This window comes from Lynx canadensis, chromosome B3 (assembly GCF_007474595.2).
Source record: "Lynx canadensis isolate LIC74 chromosome B3, mLynCan4.pri.v2, whole genome shotgun sequence".
Classification (NCBI taxonomy): domain Eukaryota; kingdom Metazoa; phylum Chordata; class Mammalia; order Carnivora; family Felidae; genus Lynx; species Lynx canadensis.
This window is the reverse complement of record NC_044308.2, coordinates 78,700,926-78,707,600: the sequence shown is the minus strand read 5'-3', so window position 1 is coordinate 78,707,600 and position 6,675 is coordinate 78,700,926. Positions and strand designations below refer to the sequence as shown.

Below are 6,675 nucleotides of genomic sequence, written 5' to 3'. Positions count from 1 at the left end.
AATTTATAATGTACAGCATTTCAATAAAATATTGTTACACACGTGACAAGGAAAGAAAATTAAATCCATAGTTAAAACATAAATCAGTCAGGGGCACCAGGGTGGCTCAGTTGGTTAAGCATCTGACTTTGGCTTTGATCATGATCTCACGGTTCGTGGCTTCGAGCCCGGCATCTGGCTCTGTGCTGACAGCTTGGATCCTGGAGCCTGCTTTGGATTCTGTGTCTCCCTCTCTCTCTGCCACTCCCCCACTCCTGCTCCGTCTCTCTCTCTCTCTCTCTCTCTCTCTCTCTTTCTCTCAAAAGTAAATAAACATTTTTTAAAAAGGATAAATCAATCAACACAAAAAAAACCATAATGATAAAGATGAAAATATTAGCATAAACTGACTTTAAAATAGGTATCAAAAAGTATACTCAAGAATTTGAAGAGTAACATGAACATAATGAGACAAACCATGAAATACATAACAAAAATATAAAACTTCTAGATAAATACAATATCTGCAAAGATAAATTCCCTAGAAGAAATTAACAATGGGTTAGGCATAAAACATTTAATTTCTGTAAAGGAAAAGAGTGTTTAAGACAAATGTTAAAAACTCATTTAAAATTTTAGGTAGAAATAAAATTTTATGTACCATAAAAATTATAGGAGGGAAATAGCATATTATTTGAAGATACACTGCAATAAAAGTGTGTCAGTCAGAATCTATACAGGATAGAGAAAACACACAGTACTTTGAACAGGGTAAATATAATAGAAAACATATTAAAATCTGTTTGTTTTTGGAAAATAAAAACATGAAATATAAACCAGAGAACAATAAAACTGATTATCTATATGCAGAGTGGAAAGAATCAGATGGAAGGGATTTGGGATAGAGTGACACTGTTTTGAGTATACCTTTTTAAAATAGTTTCTATTTGGAAGTATTCTACATAATCAAAGATTTAAATCAAATTAACATTTAACAAGAATGGGAGGAAACACCTAAAACTAAATGCAACCCCCCCCCAACAAAATTAACCCAACAGTATTTCAAATAAAGGACATAAATACACTAAGGAAGGAAAATATAATAATACAAGTAATTTTTGAACACAATACTTTGACTATATACTGTCAATCTAGGGAAAGCAAAGAACTAACAGATTTTGAATTCTTAGTACATTTGTTATTCTGTGTATAGATAATTGAACAAATGAGTTAATGTTGTTGTGAGTCAGGGTTTTCCCTGTGAAAGAACAGAGATACAAATATAGAAAAACCCTGTAGGTTTGGTTTGCAATTGAAGGCATCAGTATGCACTCTTCATTTCATGTATATATGCATATCATAGCTCTGTTGAAAGGGTCTGGAGGCAATAATACACCAATAATGAGCATATCTACTGCCACAAAAAAATTACCAAAGGTGAGTCAAGAAAAGTACAAAATGAGTCTAGAACATCTTATTGTGTAAGGGGGATAGCATTCAAAAAAATAAATAAATAAAGGATAAGAACAAATGTCAAGAAGACACAGAAGCTAAGCTATAGGGTCTCCTGTTGGCCAAATTTGGAACAATTTGAAAATCAAAATAAATAACGTAGTAATGGAGTATTACCCAATGATAAGAATAGAATCTGTAAGTCCATACTGATGAAAGATGCGAAATAGATAGATGATAGATTGATAAATAGATGATAGATGGAGAGAAAGAGAGAGAGATAAGATGATAGAAAAAGAAGGAAGGAAGGAAGGAAGGAAGGAAGGAAGGAAGGAAGGAAGGAAGGAAGAAAAAGTAGAGACAGGCAGACAGGAAGAAAGTTATATCCATTACAGTAAGATGACACCACAAATACAGATAGTGATGGAGTTGGAAATTTGTTACTTTGCAGCCCTCATAGTGTACTTGCATAGTGGCTTCAGAGTGTACTTGAGCTCATACCTTTATGGAAAACAAATATTAACTGAAGTTATATTTGCTTATGTGCAGTTCCTTTGCCTTTGGTCTTACAGAATCCACTCATTCCCAAACTTACTTAGGCCAGAACCTTTTCTCCCTATCCCTGCAGTGAGGTTGTTTTGTTAATGTCATATAGTCAGATCCCTGTGTGACAGTATGTCTTACATTCTGAGCTCTCCCAATCTTCTAAATTGCTTTTTTATTTGCACACAATAAAATTCATTCTGGTGCTATAAAAAGTCTTATAGGTTTTGACAAAGGCAAAATATTGTATATCCATCACTCCGGTATCATACATAAACTTATCTCCACAAATCCCTGCTTCTTGACCTAAACCAGCCTGCCTGCAAACATCATCAATGGCCATGCCCTTAAAAAAAATAATTATCCTTTAAAAAATTCCTAGGGGACACAATCCCCCCTCCTTTCAATTTGCCACACTCCCCAGCCCAAATCTCCTTGGCTTCTTTTTTTTTTTTTTCCCTATTCCTTCAACCCCCACTCCCAGCTGCCTGTATTTCTTTAAGGAAGGTTTTTCCCCCCTCTCCTCATCCCACACTGTAGGACTGTATGAACAGGCCAGATGAGCAGTCGAATTTTCCAAGGAATAACTTCACCAAGATGTCCAGTGATAGGCAACGATCCAATGATGAGAGCCCCAGCACTGGCAATGGTAGTTCAGAGGCACATCAGAGAGATCTAGCTGTTCCAGAGCCTGAAGGACAACAAGAAGGAATATCTTCTGTCACCCAGCAGGAAAAACAAAACAAACAAAACACAAAAACACCAAACTGTCTAGGAAAACCACTGCTAAATTACCCACCAGTTGTGTGAAAAGACTTCAGAAGGAGCTAACCGAAGTCATCCATGTTTCTCCTCCCAACTGCCATGCTGGTCCTAAAGCAGACAACATTTATGAATGGAAGTTAACTATACTTGGTCCACCAGCCTCTGTGTGTGAAGGTGGTGTGGTTTTTCTGGATATCACATTTTCATCGGATTATCCATGTAAGCCACCAAAAGTTACTTTCCACACCAGAATCTATCACTACAACATCAACAGTTAAGGACTCATCTGCCTCTACATCCTTAAAGACAACTGGAGTCCCACTTGGACAATTTCAAAGATTTTGCTGCTGACTTGTTCCCTTTGACAGTCTGTAACTCTGCAGATACTCCAGTTGGAAGCATAGCTTCTCTGTATTTGAGGAACAGAACAGAACGTGACAAGAGTTGGGCAACACAATTCACATACTTTCTATACAATGAGAAGGAACAGAGACACCTTCTCACTGTGCTGCAAATCTTGGCGTTTTTTTAAGATTTTATTTTTGACTAATCTCTGCATGCTACGTGGGGCTCGAACCTACAACCGTGAGACCAAGAGTCATATGCTCTACCAACTGAGCCAGCCAGGCGCTCCTGTGCTGCAAATTTTTATGGCCTTTACATTATGGATTTCTGTGTTGTTGGGGACAAAACATTTTTTCTTCTACCGTTCTTTTTGGCTGGTCTAATAATCAAATTAACATAAAAGCGATTAATGGGAGAAAAACAAATTTAATTACATACAAATGGAGATCCCAGAAAAATTTGAGACTGGGAACAAGTCAGGCAGTTGAGGCTTATATGCCATCTTGAGTAAAGGGATGAGATAGAGGCTGGGGGCTTCAAAGGGTAGGAGGATGATTCACAGAATAAGAAGAGCAGATATGTAATAATTAGATGTCTGTCCTGCCATACGGATAGGTCATTTAGATATGTTATCCCTTGGTAATAGATCTTTCTCTGGGCCAGACCCCTTATATAAATATTTTTGGGGGTAGTTTAAGGGAGAAGGAAAAAGTTTTCTTGAGTTTTTGGGTCTTGATTGCCTTTAGCTCAAAATAATCCACATGCCAAAGTGGCCCATTTTGGGGAGACTTGTTCTGAACCCCTTCAGCGTATATAATTCTATTCTCTGCTTTTATCCTTTGAAGGTTAAAAGACTTCCCCAAAGGGTAAATGCTATCAAGAGTCAAATTTTGTAGGGATGCCTGGGTGGCTCAGTCAGGCATTCGATTCTTGATCTCACCTCAGGTCTTGATCTCAAAGTCATGAGCTCAAGCCCTGCAGTGGGCTCCCCACTGGACATGAAGCCTACTTAAAAAAAAAAAAAAATTAGAACTTTGTAGCTGTGGTTTTGTTTGAAATGTCAACTTGCAAGTCTTCCTTCTTTTGGGTATTAGAATGAAGATGTGCACTCAATTAAGTGACCAACTCTTGATTTCAGCTCAGGTTCTTGAGATCAAACCCTGGGTCAGGCTCTGCACTGACAGCATGGGGTCCACTCAGGATTCTCTCTCTCCTCTCTGCTGCCCTCCCCTTGAATGTGCTCTCTTTCTCCTCTCCCTCTCTCTCTCCCTCAAAATAAATGAATAAACAATTTTTTTAAAAAAATAATAAAATAAATGATAAAATGTATATTATGGGGTACTAAGAATACTGGTCCTGAAATTTACCAAATATTATAGTGCATTTTATATTTTATATTATATGCTAGATATGTAAGTGTGTATATAATAGTGCATTTTAACTGAATTCATTATCTGTATAAAGTAATAAAAGTAGCCATAGGGGACTGGGAATGAGGTTATTTATAGCAAACCCATAGCTCTTTCTGAGTATGTGGTTCATGCTGTTGTGAAAAATGTTTTACCTTTTACTTTTATCAACTTGTAATAAGAGAATGTTCTTTTACCTTTTGTAGCTCAGGGACTACCTCATGTAGCATCTCAAATAAATACGCTACTAAGGGCCCCCCAAAAAAATCCTAAGGGATTTTGCAACAGCTTTATAAAATACAGGATCTGAAAGACTATATTGTAATTGCTTCTTGCATATTTCTAACCTTATGAGAGCTTACCTATATTACTATGAACACCCACGCCCAGCACACATCTAGCACATGATAGAAACCCAGGGACCATTTCTGAATAAAGATAGCAACCCCAGTTTATCAGAATTGAAATAATCCATACATAGTTTTCATTCTAAAATTTTTCTGAAATTCAAGTTTTTTAATTGGAAAATATGGAAAGGTAACCAAAGCCTTGAGATTCAATGTCAGCTCTATAGGTATATTTATGATTTAACACATTCATTACTAACTAGCTCTATATAGTCCTACTAACTCAGCAGGAATTCTGCATACACATAATGAATATTTCATCATGTCTTTGCCTATACATTGAACATGTGAACTTTTTTTTAATGGCCTAGATTTCCTCTTTTAAAATGTTAGAAGAAATTCTCAATAAGGAAATTATACGTTTAAAAAAATTTTTTTAATGTTTATTTATTTTTGAGTGTGAGCTGGGGAGGGGTAGAGAGCGAGACGGAGACACAGAATCCGAAGCAGGCTCCAGGCTCTGAGCCGTCAGCGCAGAGTCCAATATGGGGCTCGAACTCACGAACTGCAAGAGCATGACCTGAACCAAAATCGGACACTTAACCGACTGAACCACCTAGGCGTTCCAGGAAATTATACATTTTTATATTCAAAACAGAAAATGTTCACAAATTTATTTTCTACAATTTGGCACATGTTGTATCTATAGGCAAACAAGGTCAAGCTTATAATTTTCATAAATGTAATTTTGCAAATTTCATAAAAGCTAAAACTCCTTTTACTTAATGTAATGAACAGGTGATGGTGACATGCATAATGCAATTTTCACAAATGAAGGTAAATGTAAGTTCATATTTCTGTATTCGAGAAAAATATGAACTAACTCAATAAAGATGAGCAGTATTAACCTTAAGGAGTTAATCATCAGAGTGAATGAGGGAAAATAGTATAATTAGCAATATATGAAGGTAGTCATTAAGGTGAACCAAGGCACATAATATAGTTTGCAATATAATGTAAACAAAGCCAAAGTTCCCATAGCAACACAAACTTTTCTTCCATGTACACATACTCTATTTTGGATTACCAGTTAGAGTTCTAAATTTATAGTTTCTTATGCACATGTATAATAAGGGTATATCAACATTATTCTAAGCACAATAAGTTTTATATATTCAGATTCAAATATGTGTAAATTTGCAAGCCTCACACTTAATTTTCTATATAGTTGACATCTCGTAAAATTATTCTGGCATTTCAAGTTGATGCTATGAAATTACACTTCTATCATGCATTGCAATGTTTGTAAGTATCTTTATTGCTTAAGCTTGTATGTTTTAGAATATATATATATGCAGTGTGTGAAATTCAATTTTTTAAAATTTTGATGATTACATCTAGAGACAATAAAAGATTATGTAAATATTAGGATATCTACTAGCCAGCCCTAAATTATTTCACTTAACAATAAAATAGTAACTACCATAAAATGATATTCTTTGCTCATCATGGACAATTGTACTGAGTAATTCTTTCTGCAGGGAAATTTTTTTTCTTCTGCAATTCTAGCTCAGATAATCCCCTCTGTTAGAGTTGTATCTTTATTTTTCTTCTTTATACAACAGAGCTGCTCAAACATTTATATCTACAAAGCGCTTTTCAATCATTTGTATACTAATCCTCATAAGACTTTTGTGAATGTGTCAGAGGGGGATAGCTACAATTTTTTATTTTACATATGGAGAAACAGGCAAACCTAAGGTCACATAACAGTAAGAAGTGGACAAAACAGTTACTCAGCCTACCAACTCTAAGTCTTATATTATTTATGTAGG

General features: G+C 35.6%; 1 pseudogene; it reads left to right on the top strand.

Annotated features, from left to right (window-relative positions):
• Positions 1-2,530: 2,530 nt before the first annotated feature.
• On the top strand, positions 2,531-3,271 carry LOC115517054 (annotated as a pseudogene).
• Positions 3,272-6,675: the final 3,404 nt, after the last annotated feature.